This window comes from Papio anubis, unplaced genomic scaffold (genome assembly GCF_008728515.1).
Source record: "Papio anubis isolate 15944 unplaced genomic scaffold, Panubis1.0 scaffold712, whole genome shotgun sequence".
In the NCBI taxonomy this organism is placed as follows: Eukaryota; Metazoa; Chordata; class Mammalia; order Primates; family Cercopithecidae; genus Papio; species Papio anubis.
In genome coordinates this window covers 20,823-41,111 of record NW_022167338.1, presented here as the reverse complement: position 1 = coordinate 41,111, position 20,289 = coordinate 20,823, and the positions used below count along the sequence as shown (strand labels likewise).

The window sequence follows — 20,289 nt, the reverse complement described above, 5'->3', positions numbered from 1 at the left end:
TCTTCCACATATACCATAACCAAGGCACATCAAAACAACCCTAGGTTACTGACGCCTCCACTGAAGTCCCCAGGTCACCTCTGCTCCCTCCCTGCCCTCTCTGCAGTACCGCAGAGTGAACATAAAAGGGTTTAATATAGGCTTCGCTGGGCGCAGGGACTCCCGCCTGTAATCCCAGTACTTTGGGAGACCAAAGTGGGAGGATCACTTAAGGCCAGGAATTCAAACCCAGCCTGGGCAACAAAGTAATCCCGTCTCTACAAAACAAAAAAATGAATAAAAGAGGTTCCTTTTTCTGCGAGATTGGTGTAGGGGAGCGGGCCTGTGAGTTAGAAGGGAAGCATCGAGGATCAGCCATTTAAAGCAGCATCCAAGGATGTTCAAGGCTAGAGACCCACAGGTATATTTTCAGAAACTGAATTTCCTGTCGGTGCTCAGTGGCTCATGCCTGTAATCCCAGCACTTTGGGAGGCCAAGGTGAGCGTGGAACACTTGAGGTCAGGAGTTCAAGAGCAGCCTGGCCAACAAGGTGAAACTCTGTTTTACAAAAAAATATATATATATACAAAAATTAGCCAGGCATGGTGGTGCATGCCTTATAATCGCAGCTACTAGGGAAACTGAGGCAGGAGAATTGCTTGAACCCAGGAGGCAGAGGATGCAGTGAGCTGAGATCATACCATTGCATTCCAGACTGGGCAACACGAGCGAAATTCCATCTCAAAACAAAAAGAAAAAAAAAAACTCAAACCACCAAAACCCCTGAATTTCCCTGTGGACACCTTTTCTCTGGCAGCCTTTTTCAATGAGGGCTATGTTTCCTCCAGTACTATATGGCCTGCAGACTGCTCAGCTTTCATTCCAGTGAAAACATTCCAGAACAAACTCTGGGTCAATCCCAGGTCTTTCTCCAATCAACTCAGGGCATGATTGTGTGTCACCTGCTGCCCAGCTAGAGTGACAGGACTCCACCATGTGACTCCACCGTAGACTCCCCGCCTTCTTCTTTTGCAAAGCCTCAGACACCCAAATGCCTACCAAAAGTGGGTAGGGCGCCAGGACACCTCCAAGCATAAGTGGGGCTCCCCGGCATGCCTGGATGTGGAGGTGTGATGCAGACTGGTGGCTGCTCGTGACAATTTCACCACTTTCTGTGCAGCTGCCGGAAGCCCAGGAAGCACACATCAAGGCTCCCTTGCCAGCGGGGTGCTGCCAATAAAATGGAGTCACGTGGGATTTGGAATGTGGAAAGGAGGTAGAAGTCATCCTTTCCTCCCCCGTAGCAGCAGGCGTGCAGGCTCTGGTCAGCTGGACTCCATACTCCCCCACCAGTCACCAGCCTGGGGACCATGGGGCTGCAAGGACCTCAGCAGCGGTTTCCCGAGTTTCCTGACTTTTTCCACCCTCTGGAAATCAGCTGTGATCAAGCAGCCTGAAAGCCAGTGGTGCAACCTCCTCCTCCCCAACCTTCACCACCTCTAGCCCCTCCAGTGATAAGCACTAATTGCCTATATACAACCCTTTTTTGTTTGAAATAGCTAGGGTAATTTCTGTTTTCCTATCTGGGGTAGTGTAACATAAGAAGAAATATATATATGGTCTCTGCCCCCAGTTCCTAACACAAAGCTCCTAAGACCCTTGGAAATTCCTGAATGATGGGGGTGCTAGGAGCATTGTCTTCTTTTTTTTAAAAAATGTATCATTTTTCTTTTCTCCCAGGGTTTTTTTTCTTTAAAAAAAAAAAAAAAAAAAACTTTTAGGTTATGGGGACACATGTGCACGTTCGTTATATAGGTAAACTTGTGTCACAGCAGTTTATTGTACACATTATTTCATCACCCAGCTACTAAGCCTAGTCCCCAATAGTTTTTTCTGCTCCTCTCCCTCCTCCCACCCTCCACCCTCAGGTACGGCCTAGTGTGTGTTGGTCTCTTCTTTGTATTTGAGTTCTCATCATTTTGCTCCTACTTGTAAGAACATGCAGTGTTTGGTTTTCTGTTCCTGTCTTAGTTTGCTGAGGATAATGGCCTCCAGCTCTATCCGTGTTCCTGCGAAAGACATGATCTCGCTGTTTTTTATGGTTGCACATCCTTTATTCTAACATTTGGTCCTTGAACCTGGTTCCTGACACAGAGCTCCTAAATCCCTTGGAATTTTCTGAGTGATGGGAGCGTCCTTTGTTCTCATGAGGTGACTCTTGCTGGGCTCTTTATTTGGGTCTGGTCACCAGAAAGACCTAACTATGGGTGGAAGCTTTGTGCTTTCAGCCCCATTCCCCAGCCTCTGAGGTAGGGAATGGAGCTGGAGCTCAATCACGTCTGCGTGACAAAGCCTCCAGAGTAATCCTTAAAAGACAGGCCTTGGAGAGCTTCCGGGTTGGCGAACGCATCCATGTGCCGGGAGGGTGGTGCACCCCAGGTCCACAAGGACCTTTCCAGACCTCACCCTGTGTATCTCTTCATCTGGCTGTTCATTCGTATCCTTTAAAATATCTTTTGTAATAAATCAGCAATAGTAAGAAAACTGTTTTCCTGGGTTCCATGAGCTGTTCTAGCAAATGTTCAAACCTGAGGAGGGAGCTGTTGGGACCTCCAGTTTATAGCCAGCTGGTCAGATGCATAGGTGATGCTTGGCCTTGCACCTGGGGTCTGATGTGGGGGCGGTCCTGTGTGACTGAGCCTTTAACCTGTGGAGTCTGGTGTTCACTCTGCTTAGGGCTTCTCTGCCTTTGTAGTGTCCTGTCAGAAGGCCTTTCCTTCCTCTTGTCAGCTCAGAAAACTTTTCTTCCACTTCCCTTCTTCTAAGCCATCCCTTACATCTACTCCTTTCCAGCCAACCAAGAGAAGAACCAGGGCTGGCTCCACTGCCACCATGCCGTCCCACACTGTCTCCTCAGGATCTATTCAGATGTCCGGCCCTCCCCTGAGTCTAGGAGCCCTTTGAGGAAAGGGATGCTGTCCTAGTCAACTCTTTCCCAGCACCAGGCACAGCATCTGGCACATTCCATCTTTTTCATGGACTCTCCCCAGGTGGCCTGACCTTCCCTCCTCTGAACTGCTGCATTTCCTGTCTGCATCACGTTTGCTCTAATCAGATATCGCCTTATTTCATCATCTTTTAAAAATGCTTTATTTCTCTGGCAGGTTTCATTGGAATCAGATTTTTAATTCATTTAGTAGCTGTTGGCCTTATGTCTACCTCTCTCTTGCACTCAGGTCTCACTTAAGACCTGGCTGACTGAGCTGTGATTTGCCATCAGTGAGATGGAGACAGAGGTAGCCCAGGCAGTCATGTTTTGTTCCACGAGACCCTGGGCGCCCCTCCCCCTCCCAGGCTACAGGCAGGGATGGGCACCAGCTTGGGAGAGACAGTTTATCCACAGGCTGGCTCAGCAGAAACTCTGGACTTACACAAAACTGCTCAATTGAGGACAAACTGGGGGTAAGGTAGAATCTTATTTTGGGAGTTTTTAGAAATATGGTGGGGTAGCATTTGGGAATAATAAGAATTGTAGCTGGCATAGTGGTACACACCTGTAGACCCCCAGCTACTCTGGAGGCTGAGGTAGGATCTTTTGAGCCCAAGAGCTTGAGGCTGCAGTGAGCTATGAATGCACCACTACAGTCCAGCCTGGGTGACAGATCAAGACCCTCTCTGAAAAAAAAAAAAAATACATTTCAGATTCATAAATTTTTTTTGTTATGTAAAAAAATAAGCATCAAAGTGTGAAATTATGTAAATATGCCAAAATAGGAACCTGGAAGTGCCTGGAATCTAGACTTCGGGAGCCCAGCACTGCAAGGATCTCTAGTCTTGGCTTTTTTTTTTTTTTTTTTTTTTTTTTTTTTTTTGAGATGAACTCTCGCTCTGTTACCCAGGCTGGTGTGCAGTGGCCCAATCTGAGCTCACTGCAACCTCTGCCTCCCAGATTCAAGCAATTCTCCCTCCCTCAGCTTCCTGAGTAACTGGGATTACAGGCGTGCATCACCACCTCCAGCTAATTTTTGTATTTTTTTAGTAGAGACAGGGTTTTTCCATGTTGTCCAGGGTGGTGTTGAACCCCTGACCTCAGGTGGTTCACCTACCTCAGCCTCCCAAAGTGCTGGGATTACAGGCGTGAGCCACTGCACCCGACCTGTCAGATGATGATTTTTTTTTTTTTTTTTTTTGGGAGACAGTCTCGCTGTGTTGCCCAGGCTGGAGTGCAGTGGCGTGATCTTGGCTCACTGCAAGCTCTACCTCCCGGGTTCACGCCATTCTCCTGCCTCAGCCTCCTGAGTAGCTGGGACTACAGGCTCCCGCCACCATGCCCGGCTAAGTTTTTTTTGTATTTTTAGTAGAGACGGGGTTTCACCATGTTAGCCAGGATGGTCTCCATCTCCTGACCTTGTGATCCGACCGCCTCGGCCTCCCAAAGTGTCAGGTGATTTAAAAACTATTCTTCCATGAATTGCTGGGCTAATTGATATGACTGTAAAATGCCTAACCCAGGGTTTAGCATCAAGTAAGCAAATTGTAACTGTTAGCTGCTACTCTGCCTATGACTATTTAGTCTTGTGCTTTAAACTCAAATATTTGTTGGCCCACTGAAGTCACTACACAGAGAAAGATGCTTTTCATTCTCAGTAAAGAACTTTGGAGATAACTGGGGCAGGCAGCTAGACAACAGGTGTCTTTTGTCCAGCATCAGCAAACTCATTGGAACTGATGGGTGGCTCACTTTGCTTAGAACCGCTACCAGCACGCACACGGGGCTGCTTCCCAGTCACACTGCTCCTGGGAAGGTGGGGGGCAGCTGTTCTGCAGTTAGCGCCGTCCTTTACCTCCTGTTACCAACTGCCTGAGTTCATCTGTGTTCAGTTAGGTAGATTACCAATTCCTGTTCATTCAGATTTTCTTCTGCTCACTAATGTGTTTAATGTTCCCTAACCTACCAAATGTGATTAGTGACTTTTTCTTTGAAGGTGGACTGGAGGAATCCTTGGCCTTCTGCAGCATTCTACTGCTGTTATGGAACAGTGCAGCTATGGATGTGCATCAGCGGGGGATGGGGAGAGGCTGGGGCAGTACATGTGAATGGAGAGGTAGCCCCACCAGTGTGTTTTCTGAAATACAGTCCCGCAGAGGGCAGTCTTGGGAAATTACTGCTCTCACATAATCTTCCTGACCTTACCCCTCCAGCATCTCCCTGCTATCCAAGGGTTGGGATTTTTAAAAAGAAAAACAAATTTTTAAAAAACCAAGTGAACCTTTTGCCATCTTGTAAGGGTGAAAAGCTCCCACCAAGTCTGGATGAACATTCATGCGTGGGCTTGAGGGCTTGGGAAAAAGATGGGGCTTGGCCCCACAGTGCAGGCAGGCCCAGTGATCCTATGAGAGAGGCCAGGAGGTGGGAGGTCGCCTGTGGGCAGGAGGTCAAGTATGTGGTATTTTATGACTGGTGCTTGATGAACCAAGGGAGAGGGCACCGAGAACAAGAGAACAACAGTATTTAATTGTAAAATCTCCACCCCTGAGGATATGTTTTCAGGTCTGGGTGACTAATAAGACTGGGAAACAAGGGAGGGAACGACGGCGCTGTGCTTCCTCTGCCCGCTGCCTCTGTGGATGCGTGGACCGCTGGCTTCAGTCCTGCTTTTCTTTCTGATGGCCCTTGTTGTTTATGCTACGTATTTTTGCAGGAGGCCTGAGGCGGGCTGGGGTCACTCTTTCTCCTCCTATGACTGGGCTTCACTCTCCTCCCCCATCTCTGTTGGGGCTTCGCTGTCCCTGGGGTAAGAATAACAATGCCAAGGTTTTGATTCTTGAAAGGAGCAATTAAGCTTCTCACCCCCTCCTCATTTTAGTTGGGAACTGTGAGGGCCCGTCATTTACCCAGGTTCCCTGCTGAGGATCTCCTCCTCATTAGATGACTTCTTGTGCAGCTTCTCTGCCTGGTTATTTACTCTTGTGGCACTGAGAGGTTTGTACATATCTTTAAGCCACAGTGGCTGTCTGAATGAGAAAGCGCCATCCTAGAAGATAGAAAGGGAAGTATTAATTTTGCATGTCCTGTGCTTTCCCTGGCCACAGCAATGAATCCTCCAAAGTACCTGAGTCTCACTTGGCGAACAGCATCTCCTACATGGCAGAAATCTGAAAATGCCCCTGGGGAGACACATGCACAAGATAGTGAGCGATGCTGCCATTTCCCACGTCTCTCACAATGTACTTCTCTGGTCTTATTAGGACTAAATGAGTACCTCAGTCCATAATCACAGTGAGAAGAACCACCGCAGACCACATACCTGGGGTCCTGAAAATCATCCCATGCATGTGAGACTTTCAGAAACTCTCCATGTCTGTTCAGAAGGGCCCCACAATATACTAGGGGGACTTTGTATGCGGCTCAGCATGGAGCATCGGCAGGATGTTCAGTCCCAGTCACCTCCTTGGCCAAGTGCCCTTGTGCAGTGAATAAACTGCACAGCCATGCTGGGCAGAAGCATTTTATATCAGTCCCCTTCAGACTTAGTCTCACAGGCATCATTTGATGGGGGGTGGGAGATGAAGTGGTTCTTTTCTTTCTAGATACTTTATTCTATAAGTTGCATCACCTCAAGCAAATGCCTGAGTGCAGGTAGCCAAGTTATCTATCTCACAGCCTTCATATGGCTGGCTGTCGCTGGTGAGTGAGTGAGCTGTGAAATCATTATAAAGGACAACATATTCTTTTTGAATTTGAATAAAATAGAAAAAGCCAGAGTGCATTGTGTGACCATGGGGCAATTCTCCCTTTCTCTTTCTCAGTTTTCCTGTCATAAAATGATGAAATACTGTCTAAGGTCTCTCGTAGTTAAAATTCTTTGGTTTGTTGTTTTTTTATTTGAGACAGTTTTGCTCTTGTTCCCCAGGCTGGGTGCAATGGTGCGATCTTGGCTCACTGCAACCTCTACCACCTGGGTTCAAGCAATTCTCCTGCCTCAGCCTCCTGAGTAGCTGGGATTACAGGTCTGCGCCACCACGCCCAGCTAATTTTGTATTTTCAGTGGAGATTAGTAGAGATGGGGTTTCACCATGTTGATGAGGCTGGTCTCGAACTCCTAACCTCAAGTGATCCACCTCGGCCTCCCAAAGTGCTGGGATTACAGGTGTGAGCCATCCTACCTGGCCTTTCTAGTTAAAATTCTGTGAGGTTTGCATAAAAGGAATAGAGTGGGGCCCAAAAACCAGTAAGATGAGAAAATAGTGTTTCCTCACTTCTAGGATCCAGGAAAAAAAAAAAGAAATAAATAAAAAAGAGAAAGTAGTGTTTCCTGCCACTTTCGAGGAAGGACTCACATATTCTACCTTCCATCAGCTTTGAAGGAGACGAGTGCCCTCACTCCCACACCCGGTGGCCTTCCTTACCCCTTCCCCAGAGCCTCCAAGAAGACCCTGGCCTGGCCTGATGCCCACCATCAGCAGGAACAGGCACCAAAACCTTTCCCCTTCCTGTCCCTCCCCACAGGGCTGGGGACAACAGATGTGTCCTTGTTAGTTCCAGCCAGCTCAGCTTTTGGCTGGGGAGCTAATTTCACTGGAGCCAGGCTAAGCATTAGGGTAACTAAGTATTTGTCCTGTCTTGGGCAGTTTCCTCACTGAAAAATGAGGGCAGAGTTCTAAGCTCTCCTCTAATTCTAAAATTCTAATTAAAATATCACGAGACTAGTGACGGCGCATGCCTGTAATCCCAGCTACTCAGGAGGCTGAGGCAGGAGAATCGCTTGAACCTGGGAAGTGGAGGTTGTGGTGAGCCGAGATCGCGCCACTGCACTCCAGCCTGGCAACAAGAGGGAAACTCCGTCTCAAAAGAAAAAAAAAAAAATTACCAGACTAATATTTACCTTGAGACTCCTTCTTCATCTTCTTGTGATGACCTTCGGTGAGAATAAATCTGTTTTGGAAGAAAATGCAATTAAGATTATCCATCACAACAACCATCTCCAAATCTGTATTCATTCCTTTTATTCATTATAAGTCTCATCTACCTGATGAGATAACTTGTTTGAAGACAGGAATTGTATGCTGTTCAACAGAGCTTTGATTCTTCCACAGTTCAGTCATCCTTGCTATCTTGCGGGGGACTGGTTCTAGGATACCGCCCCCACACCATACCAGAATCTGTGGATGCTCAATCCCTTACATATAATGGTGCAGTATTTGCATATAACAAACACATATCCCCCATATACTTTATTTACTTACTTAGAGACAGGATCACCCTCTGTCGCTCAGGCTGGAGTGCAGTGTCACAATCACAGCTCACTGCAGCCTCAACCTCCTGGGCTCCAGTGATCTGCCCACCTCAGCCTCTTGAGTAGCTGGGACTACAGGTGCATACCACCACACCTGGATAATTTTTTTTTTTTTTTTTTTTCGGTAAAGACAAGGTTTCACTATGCACCAAGGTTGACCTCCCAAAGTGTTGGGATTACAAGTGTGAACAACCGTGCCTGGTCCCAGGTACTTTAAGTCATCACTAATAAAATGTATCAATATTGTACAATGGTGACAGTTGTTATACTTTTTATTTGTATTTTTGTTTCTTTTTTCAAGTATTCAGCCTCATCCAGTTGAATCTGAAGATGTGGACCTGCTGATGAAGAGGGTTAACTGTATCTAACTTAGGATCTTGCATGCAGCTAGCACTTAATACATTTTATTGACCGTTTTAGCTAACATTCAACAGACGATTCCTAACAAAAAACTCTTAAAAGTAGGACAAAAAGGAAATCTGAGTCCTTCCTCTAAAGTGGCTGGAAAACCAGCCTGGGCAACATAGCGAGACCTTGTCTGTACAAAAAAAAATTTTTTTTTTTTTTTTTTTTTTTTTTTTTTTTTAGTAGAGACGGGGTTTCACCATGTTAGCCAGGATGGTCTCGATCTCCTGACCTCGTGATCCGCCCGCCTCGGCCTCCCAAAGTGCTGGGATTACAGGCTTGAGCCACCGCGCCCGGCCCAAAAAAAAAATTTTTAATTAGCTGCCTGCCTGTAGTCCCAGCCACTCAGGAAGCTGAGGCAAGAGGATCCCTTCAGCCCAGGAGTTTGAGGTTACAGTGAGCTAGATTACACCATTGCTGTCCAGCCTGGGTGACAACAAGGCCCTGAAAAAGAAGAAAAAAAAGGAAAGGAAAAAGGAAAGGAAGGAAAGGATGAGTAGTAAGTATTGAAAAGGAAGAGACAAAACTATCATTATTTGCGTATGAAATGATAAATGTTAGACAGTCAAAGAAGCCTAAGAGAATCAACTAAGATTTTAGTGGAAGCAATATGAGAATTCAGTACGGTGGCTAGAAGCAAAATGAAGAGAGCAGCACACAAATCTCAAATACTTTTCATATGTACCACCATTAACTAATTAGAAAATGGAAGAAAGATCCCATTTACAATGGCAATGCAAATGTATGAAGTATTTAGGAACAAAAATACAAAGATCTTTTATCTGACAAAAGATGTGTAAGATCTATATGATGGAAATCCTAAAATTCTTCTGAAAGACATTAACAAGAAATGAATACAGGACATGAAATACCACGTTCCTAGAATGTTGTACAGATGTCAGTTCTCAAATTAATCTACAAATTTAATGTAATCCTATTAAAATCCCAAGATAGTTTTTGGTGGTGGCTGCTTTTGAGACAGGGCCTGTTGCCCAGGCTAGAGTGCAGTGGTATGACCACAGATCACTGCATTCTAGACCTCCCTGGCTCAAGCAATCCTCCCACTTCAGCCTCTAAAGTCTCTCATATGGTGTCCAAGAAATGGTGACAAATCTCATAAAGGGACTAGGCTCAGGAGGGCTGGATATTCAGGGAAGGTTTCAAGCAGAAAGATGAACTTGAGTTGACTTTGGAGAGATTCATGGGACTCCCACAGGCAGAGTGAAATAAGGGCATTTTAGATGGACAGATGCACAGACAAAAGCAGAAATGCGGATGGTGTGACTGGGGTATGGTGAGGGGCTGCTCTGGCTGGAATGGAGGGCTGCCACAATAATGGAAATGGTAAATGAGGCAAATAAGGTTGGACTGGTAGCATAGCGTCAAGGTTGCCAGCTTATTAAATCACTTCCAATATGCTAGCAGTGGCCTCTTGGGAAAAGTAATACATTATGTAATTGAACAAAAGGCAAACAGAGGCAAGCTCCAGGAATGGGCATTGTGAACAGGACTCACCGCAGAGTAGCCAGATGTAGGCTTTAGATATGTTGATGCAGGTTGAGCATCTCTAATCCAAGGGGGATTGTCCCATATGGTGTCCAAGAAACGGTGACACATCTCACAGAGGGCCTAGGCTCAGGAGGGCTGGAGTATGAGATGCTCCCCTCCCCTGTGAACTTAAAAATGTGGCCAACAATTTTTTTAAAAAAATGGCTACTCTGTAGTGCTTTAATTGGAGCTATTTAGACAACACCTTACACACTGGAGAAGGACGATACTGTGTGAACCTAATAAGTCTACAAGACAATACTTCTCTCTATTGGCTGCCTCCTTCCTCTCCAGGGTGATGACAACTCCGTGAGGTGGAGATTATACGTCTCTCAGCATTTCAGCAACAAGGAAATAAATTAGTGGTAGAGTAAGGGTGACTTGGTGAGTACATCCAATTGTTGACATCGTTTTGGGTGGGACAAATTTTGCTATTATATCAACTTAACTTCTTAAAATAATCTAGTGGGATTAACTTGGTTTCAATTCATAGAAATCTCCTGGATATGAGGTTTCTTTAAAATCCTGGAATATCCACTACAGTAAGAGAACAAAGCGTACCTCAGCCTTAACCGACTGAAGAAGAATGTCAAGTAGCAGCAGGTGGGAAAGCGGCTTTTGGTTTTATGCTTTTGTGGGTTTGAATCCACAAAGATAGGACTGCATTCTCTTAAAACCTGAATTAATTGTCCTACTCTGAATGAGGCAGAAAATTATAATCAAAGTTTAGTATTTCGTCACAAATAATGCCAAGCTGAGCTTGTTATAGCCATATCCTGGAACTTCTTTTAGAGCTAAAAAAGAAAAAGAAAAAGAAAAAGAACAATTTAAAAAAGAGAGAGAGCTAACTATCCAAAACCCCAGCATTCCAGGTGAGTACCCATAGTTCTTTTTTATTTTTCGGCACACAGAGTCTCCCACCTCTGTCACCTAGTCTGAGTACAGTGTAACACAGCTCACTAGACTCTCAACCTCCTGGGCTAGGTATCTCCCACTCACTCTTCCTGAGTAGCTGGGACTACAGGCATGTCATCACTCCCAGCTATTTTTTTTTTTTAATTTTGTGAGACAGGGGCTTCACTGTGCTGGCCAACCTGGTCTCAAACTCCTGACCTCAAGTGATCCACCTACCCTGGCCTCCCAAAGTGCTGGGATTACAGGCGGAGCCACCCCACTTCACCTACAGTTCATCTTGTGCACTAATCTATTTCACCCTCTACATGAGCAGTGAGATCACCATCATGGCCGGTTACATGACCAGGACAGCTATGGCCTGGAGTCCCAGGTTCTCCTGTGTGGGCACTTTCCCCATACACTACAAAATGATGGCAAATCTGGGTCTCGTTTCTCTGTGTCGCCCTCACCTCACCAACCTCTGCTCTTCTGTTCACTCTGGCCTCCAGGTTCTCATTGATATAGTTCTCAGTTTTCCACTGTTCCATCCCATTCTTCCCCTCCTGGGATGCCTTATATCCTGCTGCTCACTGAGAAGCACGAGGCCTGTCCTGGGAGATCAGCTTGGCACAGGTCACTTCTGTACACGGGAAGTCAGAGCAGTCCATTTTCAAGGTCCGGATAACGGAGAAATAAGCCTTTCTACATTGTTGTTGGGGATGAGGGACCGAAGTTCGGGTTAGGCTGATTTTCAAAACTGATCACCTGGGGATGAGAGCAACGGGTAATTGAAGCTTTGGGCTCAGAGGACAGGTCAGTGCCTACATTGCTGTATTCTCCTCCCACAGTCTGATTAGTTGCTAACAGTTGGCTCCTGTTGAACGTAGTCCCAGCGGACCCGCCTCAGGAGGAGGATTGTGGCTGTTGTGTTTTCAGAGACAGCCTTCTGGCATATGTGTAGTGTTTTCCATAGAAATGTCAAAGGCATTTCTTGGTGAAGGTAGTCTTTACATTAGTGTTTTCTGTAAAACCTAAATCCTTCCAGAAAAGGATTTCCTGAGGACTTGGGTCTCCTAATGATGAAAAAGCCCCGCGGTGAAGGGGAATTTAGAGGCTCTTCGGCAGAGAATGGCGCCCTGTTTGGCGGCACGCCCATCGAGTAACTTTTCTTTCTGAACTTTTTGACTCTTGGCCTTGGAGTGTTCTGTGGGGCCAATGCCGAAGCCAGTTTTATGATAGCCAGGTATTTTTCGGGAATGTACGAATTGGTTTGGCAGCCTTCATACTTTTAACTTAGCCTTTGGCGCAAAATGAAAACGCGGTTAAGTCTTCGACTGTCTCTGACCTCAGGTAGGGCTTTTGCAGGGTGGAGGCAGAAGTTGTCTACCCATGGAGGCGGTTTCAGCACAGAAGACACGCTAAGTTTTGGGTGAACGGCGTTTGGTGTAGACGGTGTTTCCTTAAACTAACTTCTCACGCCTCTGTGTGAGGCTGTTCCAGCCCCAGACCCAAGCCCCAGCCTTTTTCTCTCCACAAATGCCCAAGCACCTCTTCCTCCTGGTGCTCTGCTTTCCACCCTTTGAAGTGCCTTTTCTGGATACCCCTTGGGCCCATGAGGACTCTGTTCACTCTCTGCAGGTTGTTGCCTACACTTTGAATCTTGCTGGCTGTTTCTCCCAGGTTGACAGTTTCTAATTCTTTCAAATATTTATGTTTAAATTTGTTACCTAGAAGGCTGGTCTTATACATGCTTTTTCCTTTAACTTCATTGATTTTTTCCTAGTATTTCTGCATCTAACATATTTTCCAGCAAGTATAGCTTCAATCGATTTATAACTTCATAAGTTGTCAGATGCAGGCGAAGAGAAGGGCTCTTTATATTGTTTTCAAAATACCCAGGCCCATTCCATCTTGCACATTTGAAGAAAGCTGTTTAATGAACGGTAACAACATTGATTTCACATCTAGATTCACCGCTGAGAAATACGGCAAGATGTAACTTAGTGCACTGATAACTTCATTCTCATCATTGGTGTCTAGCTGCTCACTCCCAAAGCCTGACAAGATGTCACTGTTGTCTTGAGGGCTCCGCCCAATAGTCAGTGCTCGTGTGTTTCCATAATCATTTGTAACATCTTCATGAACGCCCTGTTGGATTCCCTACAGACAGTTCTTCAGCTGTGAAAAAAGAAGAGACTGTTTTGATCATGAAAGATGATGGGACGGCATGCATCAGTCCACAGCTGTACATCCCAGTCACACAGAGTAGGAGTCAGCAAACATTCGAAAGGTCATTCAGAGAGGAGAAACACACCTAATCCTAAACTCTACTAAATGGCAACAACAAAGGAGAAAAGATCTTTTGAAAACATGGCCACCTACTTGGAACATTCCATAGTGTGACATAGAGTAACTCTGCTTAGGATTATTCCATTGATCCCCAGGGGCCAGTTGCCCTGTGCTCAGTCAAAGCCCAAGGTGGAAGACAACTGCTTCCCTGATGAGCTGGCCTCTCTGCAGACTGCTCCGTACCCTGTGCTGTCCTGCCTCATATGCAGAGAGAGTAAAGGCTCCCTCTCTCCTCGTGCTCAGTGTGCCTGTGTTCTTGCTACCATCACAGCTGAATGCAGTGAAAGGCGGTCCTCTGAGAGGAGCAGGGTGGAGATGCTAAAGCGGAGGATCCCTCCCATTGCTGATAGATCCTCATCTGGCACGTGCTCCACCCACCCACCCCATTCTCTGCTCCCACATATCGCAGCCCCATCACAGAAGACGTGGCATGGAAAAAACACTGTGTCCACCCTAGTTCTTAAATTTGGGCAGGGATTCAGGGAGTAGGTTAAGAGTTTTTTTAATTTGCCAGATTATATGCCTATGTTGTTGAATGTACAATGAATCTATGGTATGACAGCAGTTTCTGGATAAACATTACTTGAGGTCCTATAATGCAGAAGGGAAAAAGCAACTTTTGTCAGATGCCTACTTTGATTTCATTTCATCTCTAATATTCTGGATGGGGAACCATCCAAAGCTTCTGACTGCATGAAGGTCAAGTGTGCCCGTGTGCAGCTGGCTTTCTTTTCCAGAATTAAAAGTATTTTGGGTGGTGACGGTCAGAGGAAGACGATTGTGAGAAAGGAGAAACATGGGCTTGAGGAGAACCCAGAATTGGGGGGAGAACCCAGAATTGGGGACAGAAGACCTGGCACAAGGCTACAGCACTCAGCACCTCTTATCTTGTTTTTCCTCATCTGTAAAAGGAGATTACCAATGCTTTTCTGCCCACCTCTTCAGGAGAAGGGAATAATATAATTGTTTAAAAAAAAAAAAAAGTTTTGAAAAATAAACAACACTGACTTTATGTAGCCAAGCATTATTCATCATCCATCTCACATCACTGGTAGGTACCTATATTCAAGCTATCTGGACATGAAAGCAGTCACATTTTAGAAGTCATGAAGTTGGTGCTAATAAACCTAATCTACAGAAACACTCCTGAAAGCACTTGCGCATTTGTTCTGTGAATGGAAAGGTTTGAATTCAGAGCAAGTTCAGCGTTGGATGGTCTAAGCATGGAAAAGCCCTCCATTCCATTAGAAGAGCTAGGCAGCAATTTCTGGTTATGGAACCAGAAGCTCTCAGGCTTCAAATAAAATAGCATCACTTGTACTCTTATGAAATTGTAAAAACAAAAAACCAAAACCGGATCTACATCTGTCCTACAAGGCCGAGAGTACTCGAGACCTCATGGATATAAAACCAGCTTACAAACTACATTGCACTGTATGAAGAAATTATCACTGGGGGCAAAGCACCAAGCAGACAGCACAGTACCCAGTGTGTGGATGTTACTGTTACTCCCTAGTCTTCCCATTCCTTTGTTTTGGTCCTTTGTGCATATGGAACAGTTCTGTTATTAAATTTTGTAATCATAACTGAGAACCTGACTCTCAGCAAGGGAATAGTTCAGAAATTGAGGGTGTTTAACTCTGAATGAGTAAATAAAAAAGCAATAATATCATAAAATTTTATCATCATTAAACATAAAAAGTTTAAAAACAAATACTTAAAATAATGTAACAATTGATCACCAGGCAATTTGGACTCACAACAACGTATGGTGTTTGTCAGACATGCACTGTTGCAATGCAGCTTGACTGTCTTGCCGACAGCCTCAATGCTGTTTTTAAATTGGCAGAGGCAGCAGGCCATATGGCTAGGTAAGATCCTATAGATGAAAACAGAGAACAAAAAATTAGTGGTAAAGCAGTTACTTGAGTAGGTAGAGGCGGCAGGCCAACACTACCACAGGGGTGGGCAAAAAGGTGTTACTGAAGCCTATGGACTGGACAGTTGGGTAGGAACCAGAAGGCCAATAGGAAGGAGGGCAAAGGTACCCAGCCGAACAGTAACCATGGCAGTGAGTATGGTATGCCTAGAATAAAGGTGGTTGGGATTAGAATTGGGTGACACTGATCAGTAGTTTAATTCAGAAGTATCTCTTCCCAACTCAAAAGTCTCACTTTGGGCTGAAAGTATATAGGAAGGTAGACTTCTAAGAAGAATCTGAGTAAGTCCCCAACTTCTGGAGGCCCTTTCTCAATTCCTGTTGGGAGTGGGAAATACTGTAAATTACTCTGGGCTTTAAAAATAGCTTAGTTTAACCTGGATTGTGGGGTTAAAAAATAACAGAGATAGCATTGGCCAAATCTGGACAATGTGACCATTCAAAAGAATAACAACATTAGAAAGTTACAACATCGTTAATATAAACAAGAATCCATGAAGGGTGATATTCAAAAAGAAAAAGGGGGAGTTCTTCAATGAAATAATGCCAGCTAGTATATGTAGAAGGAATGACAGAATTTTACAAAGTGTCACTTTGCAACCACCAATCTAATAAAAATTCTTTCAGACAAGGATTATCCTTGATGCACATTTGGGTGAAAAGACATTTGAGAACAGGATCTTCACTGAACTCAAAGTACCAACCCACAGATTATTTATTACCAAGGGGGAAATTAGTATTTTTTTTTTTTTTATGAGACAAGGTCTCACTCTTTTGCCCAGGCTAAAATACAGTGGCAAAATTATAACTCATTGAAACCTCAATCCCCCTTGACTTGGGCTCAAGTCATCCTCCAAATTCAGCCCCCTCAGTAGCTGGGAGTATAGGCTTGCACCACCATGCCCAGCTAATTTTTTTTTTTTTTTTTTTTGTAGTTTTAGTAGTGACAGGGTTTCACCATGTTGCTCAGGCTGGTGTAGAACTCCTGGACTCAAGCAATCCTCCCACCTTGGCCTTCCGCAGTGCTAGGATTACAAGTGTGAGCCACTGCACCCAGCAAAATAATTACAATGGAGAGATCTGGAAGATCACCTTAATCAAGTGATCAAACTTAGTATTACAGGCCACCTGCGGTTACGAGGCAGGAAGGATACATATGCAGTATTTTTCCCAAAAATGCTGAACTTGAATCTCATCATGAGGAAACCGACAAATCCAGATAGTGGGACAATTTACAGGACAACGATCTTTGACTCTTAAAAAATGCCAATGTCATGAAAGATCAAAGAAAGTAGAGGAATGTTTTAGATGAAAGGAAACGAAGACATGACATGCAGTGCCTGATTTTCAATTGATTCTGTACTATTCTTTCATCTTTCTGGCATGTTTGAATTTTTTTCAAAATATAAATTTGGGAAGAAGAGATAACCAAGACGATTGATTAGTTTATTGTTATGGCTTATTGGGGGCAGTTTCAGAGAGATAAAGACAATCCCTGTAACTGGAGTAAAAGGTCAATCTCAGGGAGTATAGCATGGTCATTAAGAATACAGATTCCACAGCCAGACTAAGCTTAAATCCCAGCTCCGCTAATAATGTGAATTTGGGCAAATTGCTTAATCTCTGTTCCTCGACCTTGTCATTATAACAGTACCTACCTCTAATGAGTTTTGAGGATTAAATGAATCAATACCTGAAAAATGCCTGGCACACAGTGAGTGCTCAGTAGCAGTTAACTACCATAATTATTATTTTTTTTTTTTTTTTTGAGACGGAGTCTCGCTGTGTCACCCAGGCTGGAGTGCAGTGGCGCCGGGATCTCGCTCACTGCAAGCTCCGCCTCCCAGGTTCTACCATTCTTCCTGCCTCAGCCTCCCAGTAGCTGGGACTACAGGCTCACCACCACCGGCTGTTTTTGTATTTTAGTAGAGACGGGTTTCACCATGTTAGCCAGGATGGTCTCGACTCCTGACTCACATCCACCACCGGGCCTCCCAAAGTGCTGGGATTACAGGCTTGAGCCACCGCGCCCGCCACTACCATAATTATTATTTGCAGAGGTTGTGGGGGGCCTTTTCTGAGTCCTCCAAGAGGGTGGCTTTATTAGGGCCACATTAAGACTGTGGAGACAGAAGAGTGTTTCATGGATACATGAAGCCTATGAGTTGGGGGTACAATGTATAGAGTTTTAGATTAAAACTGCATCCAATAAGTTGGCCTGATACATCTTTCAAACCTTATAGAGGAATAATCACAAGTGACTAGTATTATTCCTTTGGGTCCAGTGGAAGCCTCTGATCTTCATGTGGAATGGACCCAGAACCGTACCCCAGCATTTTATTATACAGCAACCTTAACTCTGACACAAAGGTGTTTTTTTTTTTTTTTTTTTTTTTTTTTTTTTGAGACGGAGAGCCCAGGCTGGAGTGCAGTGGCGCCATCTCGGCTCTCACTGCAAGCTCCACTCCCCGGTTCACGCCATTCTTTCCCGGCCTAGCCTCCGAAAGTAGCTGGGACTACAGGTTTCCGCCACCACGCCTCCGCTAGTTTTACGTAGAGACGGGTTTCACCATGTTAGCCAGGATGGTCTCGGGATCTCCTGACCTCGCGGATCCACCTCGGCCTCGCCTCCCAAAGTGCTGGGATTACAGGCTGAGTTACCGCGCCCGGCCTAGGTGTTTCTTTTTGTTTGTTTTGAGGCCGGGTCTCGCTCTGTTACACAGGCTGAGTGCAGCGGTGCAATCTCGGCTCACTGCAGCCCCTGCCTCCTGTGCTCAAGTGATCCTCCCACCTCAGCCTCCTGAGTAGCTAGAACTACAGGTGTGTGCCACCATGCCTGGCTAATGTTTGTATATTTTGTAGAGATGGGGTTTCACCATGTAGTCCAGGCTGGTCTTGAACTCCTGAGCTCAAGCAACCCTCTCCTCTTGGCCTCCCAAAGTGCTGGGATTACAGGCACGAGCCCAAAGGTTTTGTATTATTTTCCTGCCCCCAACTTTTTATTTTAAACATTTTGTTTTTTTCCTTTAAGCCTTAGGATGGCTGGGAAGCCTTTTTGAATGGTATAATGAACACCTGTATAACTTTCATCTAGAATCAACAGTTGCTAATACTTTGCCACATTTGCTTTCCATGTGTGTATCTCTATACATTTTCTGGACAAGCCATTTGAGAGTCAGTTGCAGACATAATGACCCTTCACCATTAAATACTTCAGTGTGCAGCCCCTAAGAACCAAGGCATTCTCCTACATAACCAGAATACTATTATCACCCAATGGAACTTAATATTATCATTGTCTACTATGTAGCCCATATACACATTTTCACAATGTCTCAGTCATAACATGGCTTAAACAAATTCAGAATCCAGTCAAACATCAGACATTGCACTTACTGCATGATTCTTTAGTCTCCTTCAATCTAGAACTGTTCCCAGGAATGTTTTAAGTATATTGACAAACCTTTGAGACTGTAAATGACCTGAGGTGTATGTTATCCTTACTTGAGAATACTTTTTCAATATGCATTAAAGATCATTACACATGAGCCAAGACTCAAATGCGCTGGCCTACTTACTTTGTATATCAATGTGTAAACCTGAAGACTTCCAGTAATGAACCCCAAGGCAGTTAGCACCAATGTCTTATGGCCTCGTGACAAATGGTTACAGAGATTTGTATTTTTCCTATCCACTAATGGTCAAGAAAAGCAGACAGATCCCTACCGTCTTAGAGAACCAAGTGAGAAGCTGGTCGATGAAGAGGACTTCATCCAGAGAAGAAGGGATCTAGCTGACAGGAAAGATGCTGCAAGAGGCTGAGGGAAGTGCGGCTAGAGCAGTAAAACAGATCTGACAGCCTGGAGAAGATAAGAAAGTGACCTGACAAAAATGAATGGAGCAGAGGCACGAAGGGCCCTCCTTTCCATGCTATCTTGCATACTGCCCCTAACCAGCCTTAGCATAAGAGAGTTTCTATTTAGCTTGCTATATGGTGGTGTGGTGGCACTATTTAAGTTGCAGTAAAATGTGTAACAAACTCACAATAGGGCCCTGCAGGCATACATATATATACACACACACACACACATATCCTGCAAAGAAGGCCAGGCACGGTGCCCCATGCCTGTAATCTCAGCGCTCTGGGAGGGTGAGGCAGGAAGTTCACTTGATACCAGGAGTTCGAGACCAGCCTGGGCAACAATGAGACCTCATTTCTACAGAAAAAAAATAAAAACAAAAATAAAATTGCAAAAAAGAAGATACCTTACATCATATATGCAGATTAACTCAAAATGGATCATAGACCTAAATGGATACAATTTCTGGGAGAAGACATAGGAGAAATCTTTTCAACGTTGGATTAGACAACAGTTTCTTAAAGATTTCTTAGGTAAGAAAACAAAATCATGCTTCATTTAATACTATAACTTAAAGCTTAATCAAATTAAAACTTGGCTCTCTTCAGGAAAAACATTTTTATTTTTTTTACTTTTTGAGACAGAGTCCCACTTGTCAGCCCAGGCTGGAGTGGTGCAATCTCGCTCATTGCAACCTCCACCTCCCAGGTTCAAGCACTTTTGTGCCTCAGCCTCCAGAGTAGTTGGGATTACAGGCGGCCACCACACCACCTGGCTAATCGGTGTATTTTAGAGATGGGGTTTCCACACAACTGAAACACTACTCAGCACACAAAAGAAGTGTAACAGCTAGCTGCCCTGTGTCTGCAGGATTGGCTCCAGGACTTCCTGCAGATACTCAAAGTCCACAGATGCTGAAGTCTTTATATGAACATTACAATGTTTGTATATAGCCTCAGGTATACTTTAAATACCTAATACAGGGTAAAGGATATGTAAATAATTATACTGTATTTTA

The 20,289-nt window shown here is 44.7% G+C and overlaps 1 pseudogene across 1 annotated transcript in view; it reads right to left on the bottom strand.

Annotated features, from left to right (window-relative positions):
- Nucleotides 1–5,472: 5,472 nt before the first annotated feature.
- LOC101009396 overlaps nucleotides 5,473–20,289 on the bottom strand; it is a 34,179-nt pseudogene continuing 19,362 nt past the window's right edge. The window contains exons 6-14 of the transcript XR_004181782.1: nucleotides 15,233–15,351; nucleotides 13,045–13,301; nucleotides 12,632–12,801; nucleotides 11,725–12,506; nucleotides 10,930–11,023; nucleotides 7,866–7,919; nucleotides 6,093–6,147; nucleotides 5,875–6,014; nucleotides 5,473–5,769 (exon numbers count right to left, since the gene is read on the bottom strand). The product of XR_004181782.1 is annotated as a leucine-rich repeat-containing protein 37A-like (transcript). The remainder of the gene's footprint in view (nucleotides 5,770–5,874; nucleotides 6,015–6,092; nucleotides 6,148–7,865; nucleotides 7,920–10,929; nucleotides 11,024–11,724; nucleotides 12,507–12,631; nucleotides 12,802–13,044; nucleotides 13,302–15,232; nucleotides 15,352–20,289) is intronic.